Consider the following 21,459-nt stretch of genomic DNA (forward strand, 5'->3'; position numbering starts at 1 on the left):
GCCATATGAGTTAATAGTGAGAACAGTGTTATACAATAATTGCAAGATAGAGAAACGCAGTCTACATAACAGTTAAAGACAAAACAGTATATGTGTATACATTGCTAACTGAAACTGACTGTAGAATCAATAGTCTTCAGCAGTTAATAGTTGTAGCTGTGAGAATGACCTAGTTTAGGGTAATGTAAGGGAGTAGTACGTAGCTTAACCAGGAGTATGGCAGGTGCCGAGCCTATGTTTTGCTAGATGTTCTTTAAGGAGGTTTTTAAACTCATGAATGCTGCGGTTTTTAGTCATAGGTTGAGGAAGAGTGTTCCACAGTTTGGCAATTTTATGGGAAAAAAGGGCGGTGCCCTGTGTGTTGTGGGCTTGGGTAATCTTTAACAATAGTTTATTTGAGGATCTTAAAGCTCTAGGATTGCTGTTGGGTTGCACTAGATTGATGAGTGCTGGGCAGTTGTCAGGTTTATAAATTATATTGTGGGCTATGTACAGTTGGTTAAATGTTAAAAGGTTGGGTAGTTCTAACCATTTAAGTTGGGAGAGTACAGAGCAGTGGTGGGTTCTGTAAGGGTGGCCTGTGGAAACTTGACAATTTTGTTGCAGCATGACTCCAGATTATTGAGGTCAGATTTATGAATGTTTGCAAATACTAGGGAGCTGTAGAGGAGGGTGGAGAGTAGATGTGTGTGGGCAGTGGCTAATCTGGCATTGTCTGTAAGGTAAGGTTTAATTCTATAAAGAGTGCCAAGTTTGGTGTGGATTTTTTTGATGGTGAGGGAGATGTGGGTGTCAAACCTTAGGTTATGCAATGCAGAAGAAGAGACATGAAAGCATGTTTAATAACAGTCTTGTCTGTGTCCTGCATTCTATATCATTTACTACAGAAGGGTTGGTATATTCACACAACTGAGGGATGTCAGCAGTTCTAAACTCATCTTTCCATTGGCAAAAGATTTCCTTCTTGTGCTATTTCAGGTCACTATAATGGTGATGACAATTACCTCCAGCATCCGGGATGCCAGATGCACAGGAGACAGCCTTGTTTAATCTGTTCATAGGTAGGTACTAGGCTATCGGCCCTGGGGCCTACACAAGCGTAGCCAAAAAGGTACTCTGGCTTTTGCCACCCAAGAAAATTATTTTCCTGTGCCACTGCCGAGCAGAGCCACAGAGGTGATCCCCGGAGTGAATTTCCTATTTCCCATCCAATCATCAAGATTTTTCTTGAAGAGTGCTAATGAGGAGCTTTGTTTGACATAGATAGGTAGTTTATCCCAGAGTATGGGAAGTCTCTGGGACAGGAATCTATCACTCCAGCATGTTCTGTTTATTGTGGTGACAAGGTTTAGGTCCCTAGAGCGTGTAGCTCAGAGGGATTTGGATTTCTTTAAGTAGAGCATGAACAACAGCTCTGGGATTGACATAGCTTTGTTATGTTAGGCAGAGATCACCTCTGAGTAGGCGATATGCGACGGAGTAAAGCTGGAGTTTTTTGAGACGGTCTGCATAGGGCATCTGTTTGAGACTGGTAATCCTCTTTGTGAGGTATTTCTGCGGCCTTTCCAGTTGTTGTAGATGTCTTGTGAGGTACATACCAAAAGGGGCGTTGTACTCTATAATGGGTCTAATGAGTGATGAGTAGAGGGGAACAATTACCTCTTTTTTTCCGGATGTGAAACCTTTTGTGATGAGGTGTGCCACATAGAAGGATTTCCTGACTATTGTGGCAATGTGATTATCAAAGGAGAGACTACTATCCACCAAGGTCTTTTATCACACTTTCGGTGTTAAGTATACTACTGCCTATGTTGTAGTTCATGGGTACAGAGTTTTTACCAAAGGGGATGACAATGCACTTTTTGGCATTGAGCTTGAGGCCATGGCTTTGACACCAGGCATCTGTCTCAGTGAGGCCCTTTTGTAGGATGTCCACATCGTTAGGAGTTTTGATTATGGCTCCTAGTTTGCAGTCATCTGCAAACTTCATTAGCCAAAGACCTTCTGTGTTAGCCTGTACTTCAGAGAAGTAGATACCAGACAGGAGAGGACCCAGGACTGAACCCTGTGGTACTCCACTTGTCACTGGTCTGAAGTCAGATTTGGAGTCTGCTACTTTCACAGTGTGGGTTCTGTCAGTGAGCCAGTTGGCAACCCATCTTGTGACATAGGGATTTATACCTAGTTTAGTGAGTTTATCTATAATTCCAGAGTGGGGGATGGTGTTGAAAGCCTTGGCAAGATCTAGATAGGCTGTGTGAACCACCTTACCCTTGTCTACGGCTTTGGTTCATAGGTTCCGAGGCTTAGTCTTATACTGACACTCAGTATAGTCCCCTTGTAGCAGCCTATGGCTGTAACACTTCACAAGGAGTACCACAAAATTCCTGGACTCTTCAAAACCTCACCTCTGTTCTCTGAGTTCTGCACCATCATGTAAGTTCTGCACCATCATCTCCCATATCAGCCATGCCTGCAGAAATCAAGCAGCATCTCTAAGTCTGAAATGGCACCAAATTCTAATTGTGCATTTAACAGCTAGCGTGCAAACATGCACAACCATGACAACTGCATTTGCTCAATGGAAAGCACAGAGAGACACTTGCAAACAAAGAGGAAGGAATTTTATCAAGCATCAATGAAGGAGTGAAACATGGTAGTGAGAGTTGCCACGTGTGATGCTCAAGCTATTCACAGTTTTTCATATAGTCAACACTGACAGGCCTAATGGCTTGATTTGTATCCCTGGCGGTTTGGAGGTTAAATAAGATGACTTGGCAGACAATTTTCTGGAATTACACTCTATAAAAGGTTAGTTGATCAATGTGGGAATCAAACTTAAGAAAGAAATAATGCATATATTTCAATTAAGGTGATTATTTGTCAGTGCTACAGGAGAACTCCTTGTCAACCATCTTCTTTACAGGTAAGCTGTATTCAGTATGAATGGAGCTATATTTCAGATAGGCCTGTATGTGTGTGATTTTAGGAAGTCCTGTGAAATGCATTACCATGAAAGAGGCAGTACTACTGTTTGTAAAAGTATGCCAGATGAAGAGACTTTCATGAGCTGATTAATACAGCTAAGGGTATGATACATATATACCTCACTACACATACTGTCCTAAACAGAGTTGGCCTATGTGAGGAGGGAAGATGATTTTAACATAAGTATTTTACCCATCATAGACATGCAAGTGCATTTTTAATTCATCTTAATTATCCTGCTTAAACAATTGCATGTACATATTCAACTGTGTTTTATAACTACATCATTAATGAGATATGCTACTTAGAAAAATGTATCAAAGTATTAAAAGATATTCTTGAAATAAACATAATTATGATAGCAATCTGTATGTAGGGTTACCTTCATAATCAAGGTGTCATTGGAAATTGCATTTTGTCACCGTTTGCAAGGAATAAACATTACCATTGACACCACTACTCTGGAATCATAGACAAACTTACTAAGCTGGGCATAAATCCCTATGTCACTTGATGGGTTGCCAAGTGGCTTACTGACAGAACCCAGAATGTAAAAGTAGCCGACTCCAAATCCAGCTCCAGACAAGTGACAAGTGGAGTACCTCAGGGTTCAGTCCTGGGACCACTCTTGTTTGGCATCTACTTCTCTGAAGTACAGGCCAACACTAAGGGACTCTGGCTAACAAAGTTTGCAGATGACTGCAAACTGGGAGCCATTATTGAATCTCCAAATGATGTTGATATTCTACAAAAGTGCCTTACAGAAACAGATGCCTGGTGCCAGAGCCATGGGCTCAAGCTTAATGCCAAGAAATATATAGTTATCCCCTTTGGAAAAAAAACATGTACCCATGAATTACCACACAGGTGGCAGGACACTAGACATCGAAAGTGTGATGAGAGACTTAGGGACACAGGTGGACAGTGGTCTCACTTTCGATAACCACATCAGTCAGGAAATCCTTCTATGTGGCACACCTCATCACTACGGGCTTTTCAACCAGAAAAAAGGAGGTCATTGTCCCACTGTACTCATCCATCATTAGACCCATTACAGAGTATAATGCCCCATTTGGTATGTACCTCACAAGACATCTGCAACAGCTGGAAAGGCCACAGAAATACCTCAGTAAAAGAATCACAGGCCTAAAGCAGATGCCATATGCTGACCATCTAAAAAAACTCCAGCTATATTCTGTGGCATATCGTTGACTTAGAGGTGATCTCTGCTTAACATACAAGGCCATGTCAAACCCTAAGCTGTTGGACATGTTCCACTTAAAGAAATCCCAATCCCTCAGAGCCACATGCTCCAGGGATCTAAACCTTGTCATCACAATGAACAAAACATGCTGGAGGGATAGGATCCTGACCCAGAGACTCCCCATACTCTGGAATAGACTGCCCATACATGTCAAGCAGAGCACCTCATTGGCCCTCTTCAAAAGGAACTTTGATGATTGGATGGAAGATAGGAAATTCACCCCGGGGATCATGTCAGTCGCCCTGCTAGTCAGGGGCCCAGAGAAGTAAATATTGTGGGAAGAAATATCTAGGGAATTGTTATGGCTAGGCTTGCATAGGCCCTAGGGTTGATAGCCTAGTACCAACCTATGAACCTGGATTTGAACCCTGAATCACCTATGTTTTAGCTCATTAGTCAGTGCACTTATACCTTGTGTCACATGTAAAGCTATATAAGAGCTGAATGTTCTATACTCAGTATTGTCTACAGTGCTGATGTCTGCACATTGCCACTAAATTTATTTGTGCTACAGAAGGCTGCTTGAATAAAATGCTTCACATTTTCTTTAAGCAGGAGAGCTTCAGCACAGACTGCTCAGCAGTGAATGAGTAACAAGGCAAGAAAAAGAAAAAAAAAGGCATATGGAGTTTTGATGAAAGTAACTCATAAATCCAGAGTAGTAATCTCCACATTCTCTTCACACTGTATGGATATGAATCCCAGAACAACTCTGTTAAGGAGCCAAAGTCACTGCATTTACAGCTTCTGCCACAGAAACAGGTATACAATATGTGCACATCACTCACTCATTAGTAATACTGTGTAGCAATGACAAAACTGTGCTAATTGGAGAAATGACATTGTTCACTCTTTCCTTCAACTGTGAGCCCTGTTTGTGCACTGCTAAGCAGTGTTGAAATTACACAGGCAAAAATAAATAACAATGTGTGCATTTTCACATCTGTTTCAAACATTCCAAGCAGCTATGTGGCTTCAAATACTGCATTCTCTTTCCTGTTTCTTTAAAATCATTTCATTTAACCTTTGCGCTACAATAATACTCAGATGTAATGTAGAATCTCTTCGGTTACTGTTCAGAGTGCTGTAGCAATGTCATCCTGTGCCACTGTGAAATGTGCTACTGATGGCATACAAAATTAAATTTCTCTGTTTGTACTTTGGGCAGTGGACTCTCATTCACCACTTCAAAAAGGCATTCGACCAAAGTGTCTTCTGCCAAAATACATGCAAATGAGGTTTTGTAAAACAGAACTAGAAACGGTTGCACACTTGTTGCTAGTTGTGACATACTAGTGGCAAAAGCACTGTATACTGAAAGACATAATAATGTGGCAAAATGTTGCACTGGGATTGTGCAAACATTATCATACTGAAGTAGAAAATTATGAAGTTTATATCACATGGGATCACTCATCACCAACAGTTAAAAATAGATATAAGAAAACCAGATATAGTAGTACATGAAAAGAAGACAAAAGTAGCGTTGATCCTTGAAACTGCTACACCCAGTGACTACGGTGTCTTAGTACAGAGAGACACAAAGTCATAAAATACCAGGATTTGCAGGCTGAAACAATGGAACTGTGGAAGGATACCCAGAGAGTTCCAATAGTAGTAGGAGCAGTGGATCTTTTAAAAAAGAATTTACAGTCATACTTAGATATGTTACCAATACATGTAACCCCATATGAATTGCAGAAGGAGTCATTACTAGGCACATTGCAGGTGGTGTGAACAGCACTTCTGGCCAACATCAAAGACTGAAACAATACTAAATTCATGAAATTTAATCATACTTTGACTTAGGAATGGGGTCTATTCATATCATGGTATTAGAAACACAAAAGACTTGGAGAAATTGAAAAAAAGAGAAAGACTACCTACAGATGATCAGCACAAATTTCTTTGATTAGTAATGACCATTACTTAGATGTAAGTCTGAGGAGACAATAAAAAGTATTGCATTCCATCTGAGATTGTTATACATGAGTGTATAAAATGAAGTTTGGAGAATTTCCACTCACTATTTCTCTTCTGCATGTGTTTATTGATTATTATCACAGGTGATCATGCAGTGACAGTGTAGAACTTGTGCCATCTGATGTTAGCGTATCTGCAGCCTCTGATGGTGGTAATATTGAGGTATAGTCAGGGGCTGCAGAGGTTCAGTCTGAGAGTGAAGTTGTGACTCAGTTATCCTTTGACTTTTTTTGGACACAGTCTGTATACCTACACATGCCCATTCCACTGTGACTTCAGATATAGAACAGGTAGAAGGTGACATTGGTTGATAAGCCATAGCTGGTTGAGTCTGCCAGTAGCCATCATGAGGGCATGGCACCACACAGAAGGGTTGCTAGAGGTGCTTGAAGGAGGCCTACTATTCACCTTCATTCTAATACTGTTGTGTAATTATGTGCCTCTAGACATATGTATATGGCCATCATGGAGGCACAGGCACATTCCACCAAGGCCAGAGAAGAGATTGTATGAATCCTACAGGTGACACATTCTGACATGCATGACTGCCTTAACCATGCAGGTCACTCATTCAATAAAATAAGTGACACACTGGATCAGCCAGCGTATGTAATGTAATGTCTGCTGGGGGTGGGCTGGCATCCACATGTCCGTAAAGTCTCAACATCCAATGGTATTAGCTGATGTGGCCATACCAGATCCCACTGCTGTAGTGGCTTTATTTCCACTGCTCCATCAGTGATGGAGGTGGATACACCCAGATGTGGTAGGCCATGGAGTCATGGTCATGAAGAGACCTAATCCAGCAAGCATTACTCACGTTCAGGTAGCACTCCCATTTCAAACCAGGGATATGGAAGTGGCAGTGTAACTCCTGGGAGAAGCAGGTTACATGGTCAGCAGCAACAACACTGAACTGACAACTCTATCATACATGACTCTCTCCTGTCCAACATGGCAGGATGTAGGGCTAGCACAGAGCATGATTGTGTTCATGCAGACACACACACTTCACAAAAACTGCCCATAGCAACCCAAACATATCCAAGCTAGGAAATCCTTAATGTTTATTGAAATATATCTCCTGTTAGTGGCCTTGAGATATTTCCTTCATTAATAAATGTTCTGTGTTTCTTATTCACACACACACTCACTACTTTGGTGTCAGCCATGGCCTACTGCCACACCCTGTTCAAATGATGATGTTTGTAGCATGGCCTTTATTCATCTGGGTTTGACATAGGGTTGCATATATGACTGATGCACAGAGTGGATAGCTAAGAGAGCCTTTCTCAGTGTGTTGATTAATATGCATATTTAGTACATAACAGGATTTTTGATGTTTCTCTAAATACTCATTTTGGAAGTCTTTTTTTTCATTTAGTATTGTAAGTCATGCATTCAACCCAGTGATATTGCATTCCTCCTTATTGCTCTACTTGTGAAATAGTTGATATAATTGTCCTGTTGGCAGTTTTCTATACAGTAGGTAAGTGACAGGCTTGCTGCCAGTTAATGTGTACAATGCATACCTATTTATTGAAGATATCATTCCTATAAGTGAAGAATACCATTGGTGGACACCTCATAAAGGTTCTGATTCAGTACATTTATGAATAACAGTATGCAGGCAGTTTATCTTCTTACACATTTGTTTATATAATACAGGTTCCACACTTGCCTTGACATTACTGTAGTTATAAGGCATGTGCTTTGGGGCTCTTTCAGTCTGATGATATCTGTACACAGACATTACACGGGTAAGTCAAGTTTGGGGAAATTGGGTGGCATTACTTTTAATATTTGTATGTGTTTAGGTTGTTATATTATTTCTTCACTGGAGAGTATGTGTGCTATCGCTTGCCTCTTAGCCAGTCCAAGGACATATTGTGCACACCTATATCTGCCGGCTACCTCTGTGGCTGGAGGTTTTCCCTCATAATCCTATGTGCTGGAGGTGTTGGTCCTGCCTCTGGTCCTGGAATGTGTATTTCTGGCCCTTGCTGTCCTGTTGCAGCTGTTTCCTCAAGATGATATTAAAAAAAACAGTTATTTTATATTTAAGGTTCTTGTGGTCTGCACTCTTGTGGACAAACCCCTATCAAAACCCACTATTCATAAGTCTGCCAAGTATTCAGAACACTATGTCTGGACAATTCCATCAGTTTCTCCTGCCAGTCTAGTTGACATGGGCATACTGAGACAGTGAAGCAACTGCCTCATGTTCACGGACAATCCTCTTCTCCTAGCACATAATTCTACTTGAGAGAAATGCATCGACATCAGTAACATGCAATCCATGCTCTATCACACCACAGTCAGTACTCCTGACAAAGAGGAGATTGCCAGCACAAACAACTCACCACCCACATCACATCACCATGCACAACACACACACACAAACACACACACACACACACACTCACCTATGCAGGGTCCTCAATAAAAACTTACCTAAACAACAGAGATCCCCAAACCACACTCACAAACATTACACACACAACAGCAAACACATCACACACAGTAGACAACACACCAGTGTCTCAAAAACACAACCCATTAGGCATAACAATAAACCACCGCAGCCCATAAGGTATAACAATAACCCAAACAAACTAGTCATTGGCAACTCAGTAGTGAGATGAACTGATGTCCCCTCACCATGCTCAACAAGGATAAGGTCATGGTCAGTTGTCTGTCAGGTGCCAGAATCCACCACATTATGCACACACTAAAGTCTCTCCACAACAGGTACAAGTATGAATCTGTCATTCTCCATGTTGGTGTGAATGACTTGAGATGTACATCCCTGGACTATATGAAGAGAGACATGACTGAGCTCTCAGAGTATGTGTTCCAGGCAGGTATGACCCTAGCCCTAAGCAGCATCTTACCTTCACCAAGAATGATACCACAATACCAACAAAAACTGATTGACTTCAACAATTGGATTAGTTTCAGGTGTCTTTCCAAGGGAATCCAGTATCTGTCTGCCTGGCATGGTTAACAGGCCTTGATGCTTTGCCAGAGATGGCCTCCACCTGTCACCCCTAGGGTATGGATCATATCCAAGGCTCTTGCCTCCTCCATTATGCCTTTTTTACGCTGCTTAATGCTAGGAGCCTTAACCTGAAAATGCTCTCACTGGAGGCTCTCTTCACACTGGAAAATTCCGATGTCTGTGCAGTCACAGAAACTTGGTTCAGGGCTGCAGAGAGCACATCTGTCTCTCCAGGCTATACCTCATTCCACACTTTCCGACCCCAAAACAAGGTTGGAAAGACTAAGGGTGGTGGAATCTCTATCTTCATTAAGGACAGGCACACCTCCAGACTGGTTTGCCAGCATGATGCACTGGAATTACTCCAGGTGCAACTGACAGTTGGCAAGACACCCACCCAAGTTATAGCCAGTTATAGACCCCCCTCCATGACTCAGGACACTCACTCCTCCTACCTGGACCTACCTGACTCCATCAAGGTACCCCCTAAAACCTTGATCCATGGTGACTTTAACTACCCCACCATAGACTGGGTTTACTATTCCTGCACCAATGCACTCACCCAACAATTTCTTGACTTCATCTTCTAAAGTACTATACCAGCTTGTCTCATCCCACACAAGGGGAAGACTTGGTTCTCACCAACATGGGTGACCACTCTACCACTCCTGTGGTATGTTATTCCCTGGTGAGATTAAAGTATTGCTCTGTCTCATTCGAAGTTTCTATCCCACCCAACCCCCCACCCCCAGCCAAGCCAGGCTAAAAAAATTCTCAAAAACTGACTACAACCTCCTAAGGGAGGGTATCAGTAGCTTCACACCACTGCCCCACTCAGAGGATGCAGACAACTATGCTGAACAGTACGCCAATGCAGTATACAAGCACCTATATAACTGCATGGACTCAGCCATACCCAACAGAACTAAAACCTGCTCCTCAAGGAAACACAAACCTGTCCGTTGGACATCCTCTATTAACAGGCTTTATAACAAAAGGAAGAAACTGTTGTCCAAAGGTAAAAGGGAACAAATTCAAAATTGGAAAAATTTCCTCCTTAGCCTCAACAAGCAAATTAGATCACTAGTGAAAACCTCCAAAGGCAATTATGAATTGAAACTAGCCTCCAAAACAAAAGGAAACCACAAACCCTTCTTGAGCTGTGTCAGGAACCTTCATGGCAAAACCCAGGTTTGTTCTGAATAAGTACTTAACAGTACAACTTATACTGATCCTGTTGAGTTAGCCAACCTGCTAGCTGATAGAATTAGTGCAAACTTCACCCCCCTGTCCCCCTCGAGGCCCATTCAACATGTCTGATACTTGTCCTGCACCTCACATCTCCATAGATCAAGTGTTAGAGGCCCTATCCAAGGCAAAGAACACAGCTTTCATGGGACCTGATAGTATACCAGACTGTATTCTGCATCATCTCCAGCAAGAACTAGCTTCACTATTTAGCACCCTATACAACCACAGCCTAATAACAGGCTTCATTCCGGCAGAGTGGAGAATTGACATTGTCAACCCCTTGCACAAAGATAGTGCCACTACTGAGCTGGGAATCTATCACCCCCATTAGCTTGACAAGTCTGATCTGTAAAGCCATGGAGCTTTATATTATGGATCTCATAAACAAGGGCATAGGCAATCTCCAAGCACTTGACCCCACACAATTCCAGTTCATCACGGGAAGATCTTGCCTGTTGAACCTGGTTGACTTCTTTGAGATAATAACCAAGGCCCTGGATGAGGGAAAGTCAGTAGATACAGCTTACCTTGACTTAGCCAAGGCCTTTGACACAATCCCCCACTCGGCATCATCGAAAAGCTAACTCAACTTGGTGTAAATCCCATTCTCATCAGGTGGGTGGCCAAATGGCACACTGATAGGACCCACAAGGTCAAAATAGGCACCACCACCTCTGACAGCAGATCTGCCTCTACTGGTGTTCCCCAGGGATCTGTCCTGGAACCCTACTGTTTGGCATCTACTTCTCAAAGGTCCATGCAAAGAGAAAGGGCCATGGCTGACCAAGTTTGTCAATGACTGTAAATTGGATGCTGTCACTGAGTCCCCGAATAATGTTAACATGCTGCAACAGGGTCTCACAGCAACAAATGACTGGTGCTAAAGTCATGGCCTTAAGTTAAACACAACAAAAATGTATTATTATACCATTTGGAAAAAACACACACCCTACTGATTACCACATCAACGGCAACCCACTTAGCATATAACCTGTGGTGAGAGACCTGGGTACTCAAGTTGGCAACAATTTCACATTCGACCATCATGTAGCGGCAGTGGTAAGAAAAGCCTTTTATTTGGTTCATCTCATTAGTAAAGGGATTGCATCCAGAAAAAAGGAGGTTATTACCTCTCTGTACTCCTCCCTCATTAGGCCTATAATTGATTATAATGCCCCTTTCCAATGTACCTCTCCAAACACTTGCACCAACTGGAAAGGCCACAGAAATACCTCACAAAGAGAATCCATGGCCTCCAACACCTGTCTTATGTGGACAGGCTCAAATCACTATCACTCTACTCAGTATCATACAGATTGCTCAGAGGTGATCTGTGTCTTGCCTACAAGGCAATATCAGGCCCTGCCCTACTAGAGATGCTCCATATCCGTAAGTCTAACTCCTTGCACATTCCCTGCTCAAAAAACCTAAATCTAATATGTGACATCAGCAAAACGTACTTGAGAGACAAGATTTGTCTCCCAGACACTGCCCCGACTCTGGAATAGACTTCCTATACATGTCAAACAGAGTATCTCACTGACCCTCTTCAAGCACAGTCTTGATGAGTGGATGGGAAACTACAAATTTTGTCACTGGGCTTCCACCTTTGTCCCTCACTGAGAGGGGTGATAGGTGCTGACTGAGGTTTCTTTTTTGGGGATAAACTCTTGGCGACACTTGTAAGATCCTCATGGCCATTAGCTTAGTAAACTCCTATGGCCCTATATTATGCAATATGAAACAGATTGTGAAAATTTATCTGCAGGTGCCTGGGCCATACTGCAGAGCAGTCCCTGATGTATCTAGGCGGTAGAACCGTGACTGGAGCATGCCAGACACATGTTCTATGATGTTTCTAATTTGAGCATGGGCATCATTGTATCCTTCTACTCTGAGTACATGTGCATTTCTGATGGGTGTTATGAGCCACAGTTACTGTGCATAACCTGCTTCACCCAGTAGATGGCCTTATGGAACATCAACCCTAGCAAACCTTGCATAAAACTGCAAGGTGCACCATATGTGTCAGTCACGGTAACTACTTGGGTTGCCTGCAAACACATCTACAGAGAATTTGGCAGCTGACAGAGAGGAATGTTTTCCTGTTGATGCATGACATTCCCTTTTCAACATGTGGGACTTTTATTTCTATGTACGTGCAGTCTATGACCCCCGAACCTTCAGGGAGGTGTGCTAAAGCATAGAATTCTTGCATTGCGCTTGTTCTTTTCTCTGGTACATGTTGGAAATAGCTATATTCCTTTACATGTCCTAGCATAGCATTAAGACATTGGTGCAATATTCTGTAGGCTGACATCTTGACATGCCAGGTATATCTCCTGTGGGACTCTGGAATGCACCAGCAGTTAATTTCCTTAATGCTATACTTATCTTAGTTTTCAGTGGTATAGGTTCTCCTCAATTTCCCCTGGGATTGAGGTGGAGGTGGCAGAGGTTGCAGACTTCCTGCAGTGTTTCAACTGTGTATTGCCTGAGAATTTCAATATCATGGAGTCCATGATATGTTAAATGGGGTCTGATCACCCTTCTCTTTGCCTGAGGACTATCATCATCAGCAGCAGCAGTGGCATAGATCTGAACAGGGTTGCACAAACACATTCAAGAGAGCAGCAGCAGCTACTAACATTGCTTTTTGTTCTAAGAGTGACAGTGGCTGCATTCTAATAGGTTTTAGAGTTCATGGCAAAGAACTGCACCATTTCTATGTGGGTACTTTGTAGCTTCCTGAATGGCTCAGCTATCTTGTTTGGTTAATTAGCATATAATTCAGCTAATTATACTTTTATTAGCATTGTCTGCTGTTTACCTTTGTTTAGCAGCTTTACATGATTTGTAGAGCCATTAAATGCATACAAAATAGTCTGCATTCATGTCCCCATCATGACATGGCGCACATATGACAGCAGCACAGAAATTACTTATAAATTTGGCCCATAGCAGTATATTTATGAATGGGAAAGTAATTTATCTTCCTGCTGTAGAATCTGGTAAGTAGCCAGTCAACCCCTGCTGTAGTATGGAACTGAGCAGAATGTTTACATTTCATTTGTAAGAAAATAGTGCAGATTGTGTATTCATTGCAAAAGAGTTTCTTGCAAAACTCAACATATATTTTAGAAAGATAAGCAAATACAGCTCTAGAAGCATAAATTACCGCTGAATGCATTAAAAATGGGAGTGTCCTTTTAAAAGTTTTATTTCTGCAGTTTTATGTAAAGTTTTATGTTCGTGGACCATGATCTTCTTTCGTAGTTGCTAGTAAATATTCCACATGATGACAGGTTAATGCAATGCCCCACATTTTGAAGATGGGAGCTTAACTATGGCTGCATTTTGTTTAAGTGTTCTGTTTGACCATATGGCAATCATGTCATTGATGTGCTACTCCTACCTGTATTGATAGACAGCTGTGGTACTGTTTTTGTTTTTCTCATATGTGTGGATATGCTCCATTACCTAGTTTAACTGCCCCCATTTATGCACTGGCAAGAAAAGGAATCTGAATTTGCCACTGCTTACAGGTTAAAGTGATTTAAAACCCACTCAAATGGAATAATATTTTCAAATGTGTGCTTGAAAAATATTGAATCATGCCCACACTCATTTTCCCTCCCTCCCTCTGTCCCTCCCTATCCTCAACCTTCAAAATGCACCTCCCTGAAAGACTATTAAGATCTAACAATCAAAACCTAATAGAACTGCATAAAACTACCCTTCCCTCAGGCAAAAATCTCCTATCCTTCGCCCTCACACATCAGTGGAGCTCCTTACCTCCATCCATCCATACCACCACAAACCTCTCTTCCTTTAAAAACTCACTCCACTCACACCTTATTTCTCAGTAGGAATACTCCTTCTCCCATCCATTTTAATCTCTTCTCCTCTCTTCATCTTGGTCTTCTCCAATTCCATACATGGTTTTAGCAGGAAACAATCAATGTGTAAACAACTACTCTACATTTACAATGCTGACATTTTTTATCTCAGAAATTGTCTGTGTTAAATTAAATATTTTATCTGTAATTAGTATAACCAAAACTTTGATTGTCATTTTTGCTTTAAAAATTGTATGCTTAAATGCAATGTTTTTGCTAGTACTTTTGTACTTACTATAACAAAAGCTTTGATTGTAATTTTTGTTTGTAATTATTGTTTTGTTTTTGGAGTTTTTCTCCCCAGGACTCCATTGAAAATGGGTTCTTCTAGGCCAAATGGACAATCCTGGTAAAGCAACTGCAAATAAACAAATAAATAATAAATAATAATCTATCAATAAGACCTGATCACACTGATGCAATGCTTAAAGACATCATCCTTTCTAAAGTTACATATACCTACATTACTTAAGGGGCACATAGTTCTGTGCACTGTTTCTGCTGCCACAGAACCACCAAGACTGAATAATAAAAGCCATTATATTCAACAGGTAAAAATAGGGATATACACTGGTCAAAGAACAGTACTTCTGCATGGACGGCAAGTGCAACGGCTCAATATACAAACTGTAGAATTTCAAAAAAACATCCAACACTACATATGAAAGGGAAAAAAACTTTAATAAAGTCTAACCACAGTCCACAGACCAGTTTCAGCCAAAAGGCCTTTATCGATGTATAACCAGATATACACTGGTAACACAAAATTTGTTTCATTTTGAAGTTAAAGACACTGGTCTTCAACAAACAATGTTATACACTGGTTAGTCTAAATCAGAGTTGCTCTCTTAGAAGTAAAACAAGCTGTGTAAGTATTTTAAAACATTTTTTTTAACATGTGGTGTCTACAATGTCAGGTTCCAAGTATAATATCATATGCTACTTAAAGTGTATTGAATTCTAAAATGATGTAAGTTTACTGATTCAGCAATTTTTACAATTACGCCATACTAATTATACCAGCAGGTTTCCTTTATTACACATTTTAACTATGAAACAAAATTATTTTAATTAAATTTATTCTGCAACTTAAGCATTTAGCTGGATTCATGGCAAGCTGATATTTTGCTGAAAATCCTAACTTCTGTAGAAAATAATTATAAAATGAGTACATAAATCATACATTGACTCATACTTTCCCTCTGTTTATAATTATAATGTTTTTTTAATAACTAAACATTATTTTCTTATGACTTCAGCATTATTAGTGCTTCATCTGAGTTTTGAATGATCAAATTATTTGTTAGGATTATTTATATATTCTTGTCTACAGAGCTGGTTTGGAGTAATGCTTTCATTTTTTTTTTGGTTACACATCATCCATTAACTCAACCTGCAAGTTTCTGTTTATATACCTAGGAGACAGTTATCATGCTCAATGAATTCTATGCTGGAAGAATCTTTCCTCCTATTTTGCACTTTGGGGGAGTGGCTATTTTGATTCTAAGTTTAGTGCTTCATTAATTTTAAATGACTATGCCTTCTACTTTTCTGTAGCAGCATTCAGGAAGAACTGGCTATGCTTTTCAGTCTTGAGGTCTGGTCATATAATGTGTCACCTCCTTCATACATCAGTTTATCTATTTCTCTCTATAAATACGATGCTTCCTCTTCATTAGTGCCATGGGCACTCAGTTGTCCCCAAACTATAAATCTGCCACATTTTAAAATAATGCAGCACATCTTTTACTAATGTCATCTCCTAAAATGTGCAGTATGAAAGGTAAGCAGGGACTTTGTTGATATTGTTCCATGAGTTCTTGAAAAAGTTTCACACTAGAAAACTTCACAAACTTATTTTAACATTGTGTGATCTGTGGTGTTACTATTTGTGTATCATACTGTTTCCAAATATTGAGGGAGACCTGGAAGTATTTCAATAGAGTCTATGTAAGGATGTGGTGATATTAAACAGTAAATGGGGGAATATGCTGTTCAGTATCTTTCTCTTAACTTTGTTCCTTTCTTTACTGCTACTAACTTTTTTATTAGGATTAGCTCTCTGAGGGCATTAAAGACGGACAAATAACTTGTATTTATTTGCATTTGGATACTGGGAGTTTGTAGGTGAGATCTACTTGAAGGGGATAAGTACTAAATGATTAGCTAGGTGAAATTGACCATGAAGGGGATGTTGAAAAGAATAGGTTAGATGTGCAATAGTTCAGCCCCTGAATAATATAACTTGGATGAGAGGTGCTTTCTTTGAAGAAGAATATTGCAAGACGGTTTTAGCCATTGGCTCAAAGTAAAAGGATATAGGGTTAGATTCTATTAAGCTTCATTTGAGCAAAGAATAAGCCACCCAGTAAAAGTTGTGAAGGCTGAAATTGTTCTAACACCTTAAAAATGTGACGCCATGAAAACTGAGTTTGTTGTTTTTAAGGCACTAACATCTAAGCAACTGATATGGAATCAGTGGCTGAAAGAAAACTCTAGAGAGAGTAAAAGAATAAGTAATATTAAAAGATCATGAAGGTACAAATTAAGTAAACAAAAGAACAAATTTAGAAATTATGGTGAGGCAAGGTATGGAAATGAAAGAGTAAGTTAGTCAGATAGCAACAAGGTTACTGGTACAGATTAACTCATAGTAAACATGCATAATAAATAGGTGGGTAAAGGAAAAAATTGACAAAAACAGAAAAAGAGAAAAGGCAGATGCAAAGTTAAAAAGAATAGAAATTGCTTTGCTGTAAATTGAAAATCAGGGGAGTAGTATACAATGGATGTGATAAAGAAGAGGAAAAGGATGGTACTCACAAGAGGGAGGAGAATTATTTGGCAGCTTTTATAAGGCACTGAACAAATCCAGGAAGCAGTGAGAGAGAAATGAAGAAAAACTGAGAATAAAGTGGAACATAATTGTTTGAGTCTGGAGTAAGCAAAATGGATATGTAAAATAAAGGAATTCCTGAGGCAATTTGACATTTAAAGAAAGTGAAACAGCTAGCAGAGTTGGGTAATCTTTTACATTATTTTATTTTATTAAATTTTATTTTTTTTACAAAATCAACAGATTGGAGATAATGGAAGACATTGCAAATGTGTTAAACTGAGAAGTCAAAAAAGAAAACTACTACCTACCCTGAAGAAGATGACAAGGTTGTTAACATTGAAGATAACAGGGATCTGAAAAACCCACTTCATTTTTAGTATATGTTGTTAATAAGTGCAGATAAAAAGAATGTTAACAAGTCTGATGGTTGCTGTTAGGCTCAAATGAATTTACCTCAATTAACATGAGGCATTAAACATATAATCTTAAAATTTACATATAATCTTAAAATTTTATTATTTTCAATATTTTTCCAATTTCAACTTTTCAACATATTGTTCACAATAAAAAAAGAGGTTTAAAGCACATTAGCAACTATGTTTTCCTTATTAACTTCTGAATTACTACTCATTAAAATATTTAAACAAAGACAAATTAAAATTAAAAAGAAAAATCCCCCTTACTATATCAATGTTATATATAAGGGGTATCATAAACTATCAAATGACTTTTAAATGTTAAAATATGCAGAACCTTTCATAATGAAAAGCCTTGACCATTCACTTATAAAGTCAAAGATATATCATTAGAGATCTCTAAAAAGGAGACAATCGATGACTTAGAATTTTTAAAATATCTTCACCCCACGGGAACACCATAGCAAATGTGGTCAATTATAACACTGATTTCAATTCCCACCTACATCTCTGCATCAAGTTATCTGTCCCCATCCACCCCAAATGTAATAGCAATTTTACATTAAGCTCTTGTGGTTCAAGGCCAATTTTGACAGACAATACCAAAAAAGAAAGATGCTGTTCCTAAGAACAAAGACAAGCAAATAACTCAGATATAAGATCAACAGCTATAAAGCCAAGCACAAACCACATTTTTCCACTTTATCCAAGGATAAATATAAAGCTTTCAATTCATAACAGGATTCTTAGGAACAATGGTGATGACTGCACTGAGTTGATCTTCAATAGTACCACCTACAGCTTCCCAGAAAACACCTCCAATTTATTATTCAACAAAATCAGTTCAAACATCTCCCTCATCCCCTCGTGTTCCTTCTGTCACTCCATGCATCATATACTATTGTTTAAACTTTCCCTAGAACAATTGTGAAAAGCCTTCGCCAAAGCCAAGAAACACCAGTTCCATTACTCCAGACTTCCTACTAAGCTGTTGCCTTGTTGGCATAAAACACTGGCTCACATATTTCATCTTAAATAAATTTATTCTTAGTTTCTTCACTGGGTATGTGTCTAAGCCTTGAATGACATATTTTGAACTCCCCATCAACAAGGACAGCCCTAAAAACAGAACCTGGGAACTATAGAACAATCAATTTTATCTGCATCATTTGTAAAGTAAAGGAATGTGTCATTATGTAGTTTATAAATAAATATAATGGCACTTCACAAGCCCTTTATTCTAACAAGTTTTGATTTGTGAAAAGTAAATCCTGCCAATTAAATCTAATGAATTTCTTTGACAAAAGTAACTTAAGCACTGGATGAAGGCAATCTGGTGCACATTGCCTAACTGAACTTAGCCAAAGCCATTTACGCTGCCATATACTTTCTAGAATCATAGAGAAAATCACCCAAATATATGTTAGCCTTGTAAACTCATTGCATAGAAAACAATCCATCAGACAGGTCACACACTCTGTCAAGGAAGGCAGCACATGCTTGTTAAAAAGGCAGATCATCAGAGCCGTTCTACAGAGTGCTGTTTTGGGGTACGTCCTCACCTGTATATACTTCCCTGATGTCCAGGCCAATGTGAAGGCTCTTTAGTTAAGTTTGCTGATGGCTTCAAGCTTGAAAATATCACGACACTGGATGGTATCCATATCTTCCAAAAGAGCCTATCTCAAAAAACTCCAGGTGTCAGGACTGTAGTCTTAAGCTCATTGCAAAGAACTGTAATACTGGTCTCTTTGGAAGCAAGAACACTCCTATACATACCTCATAAATATTACCCCGTTCAAAATACATACTGTCATAAGAGATATAGGAAAATTCATATACTACAAACTCTTTTTTGTTCACCACATATCAGCTATTGTTAGGTAATCCTTCTAACTAGTACAGTTAATAACTAAAGGCATATCTTATAGATCCAAGGAAGTTATTCTTCCTCTGAAATTCTCTCTCTTATTAGATCTATAATAAATAATAATGCCCAATTTTCATTTATCAGTCCAGGCATACTGCCAGCTAGAAAAACACAATACCTCCTCAACAAGAAAATCTCCAGTATGAGCAGCTCACAAAGCTATAATGAAAGTCTAAAAGCCCTATAATGCCATTCCATTTCCTTACAGGGCTGCAAAAGGCCTTATCCTACCTGACCTTCTACATGTTTGAAAACCTGGCAACACTGTAAATATCCATTATAGTGATATTTTTACACTGTAATATTAACATAATCTGGTAGTATGACAGAACACTCCATCAAAAGATTCCCTCACACAGGGAATAACTCTCTCTCTTTCTCTCTCTCTATATATACATACATATATATTTATACATATGCATACATATATATATATATATATATATATATATATATATATATATATATATATATATATATATATATATATATATGGATCTACCTTAGTACATCGACAAGTCACAATACCGAAAACGAATTAACCGACACCAAAACATCGACAGTCATGTAACCGACGCCAGAAGATCGACAGTTCACAAACACGACATCGCATACACCCGACACATCATACCAATAAACAAAACACATCCCCTATCCAACACCCACACACACAACACAAGCACACCAAAATCCTTACAAACGAACACTAACCCATACATACAAAGCTATCTACAACCCTAACCCAAACCCTTACCCTAAGGTCCGTCACTATCGCACACTCACCCAACCCGCGCCCTAACCCTAACTCACTTATCCCACCCCTACCACTACTAAACACCAACATCACACACTTACCTTACTCGCACACTCACCCAACCCGCGCCCTAACCCCAACTCACTTATCCCACCCCTACCCCTACTAAACACCAACATTGCACACTTACCTTACTCGCACACTCACCCAACCCACTCCCTAATCCTAACTCACTTATCCCACCCCTACCCCTACTAAACACCAGCATCGCACACTTACCTTACTCGCACCCTATTGTCCATCACTACCGCATACTTACATATCCTTTCCCCATCGCAGCTTCTCAGCGTCGGTGTCTTCCTCCATCGGTCTTCCGCCTTGTCGATCTTTTGGCGTCAGTGACGTGACTTTCGATGTTGTGGTGTCGGTAAATCCGTTTTCGCTATTATAACGTGTCGATGAACTCAGATAGACCCATATATATATATATATATATATATATATATATATATATATATATATATATATAGGTTCATAGGTTTATACTAGGCTATCTGCCCTAAGGCATTTATAAGCCTAGCCCCAATTTTTGTGGCTTACGCCACCCCTTATATGAAAAAATACTGTGCCCATTAGTTTGTTGTGCCTCTGTCCAGCAGTGACACAGAGATGATTCCCGGGATAAACCTACGATCTCCCATCCACAGGTCAAGATTTCTCTTGAACAGAGCTAGCGAGGTGCTCTGCCTCACATGGATCAGGATTTTATTCCACAGCATAGGGAGTCTCTGAGTGATAAATCTATCCCTCCAGCATGTCCTATTTATATCCGTGCTAAGGTTTAAGTCGCTTGCTCTAGTGGTTTTGGTGGATTTGGATTTTTTGAGGTGGAGCATGTCCATTAATTCGGGTTGGACATGGCCTTGTATGTCAGGCACATGTCACCTCTGAGCAGATGGTATGCAACTGAATAGAGCTGGAGTTTCTTCAATCTGGCAGCATATGACAGATTTTGGAGTCCCTTTATCCTTTTGGTGAGGAACTTTTGGGGTCTCTCCAATTGCTGCAGATGTCGGGTGAGATACATCCCGAATGGGGCATTGTACTTGATCATTGGTCTGATAAGTGAAGAGT

This window comes from Protopterus annectens, chromosome 4.part0 (genome assembly GCF_019279795.1).
Source record: "Protopterus annectens isolate FY-2018-M chromosome 4.part0, PAN1.0, whole genome shotgun sequence".
Lineage (NCBI taxonomy): Eukaryota > Metazoa > Chordata > Ceratodontiformes > Protopteridae > Protopterus > Protopterus annectens.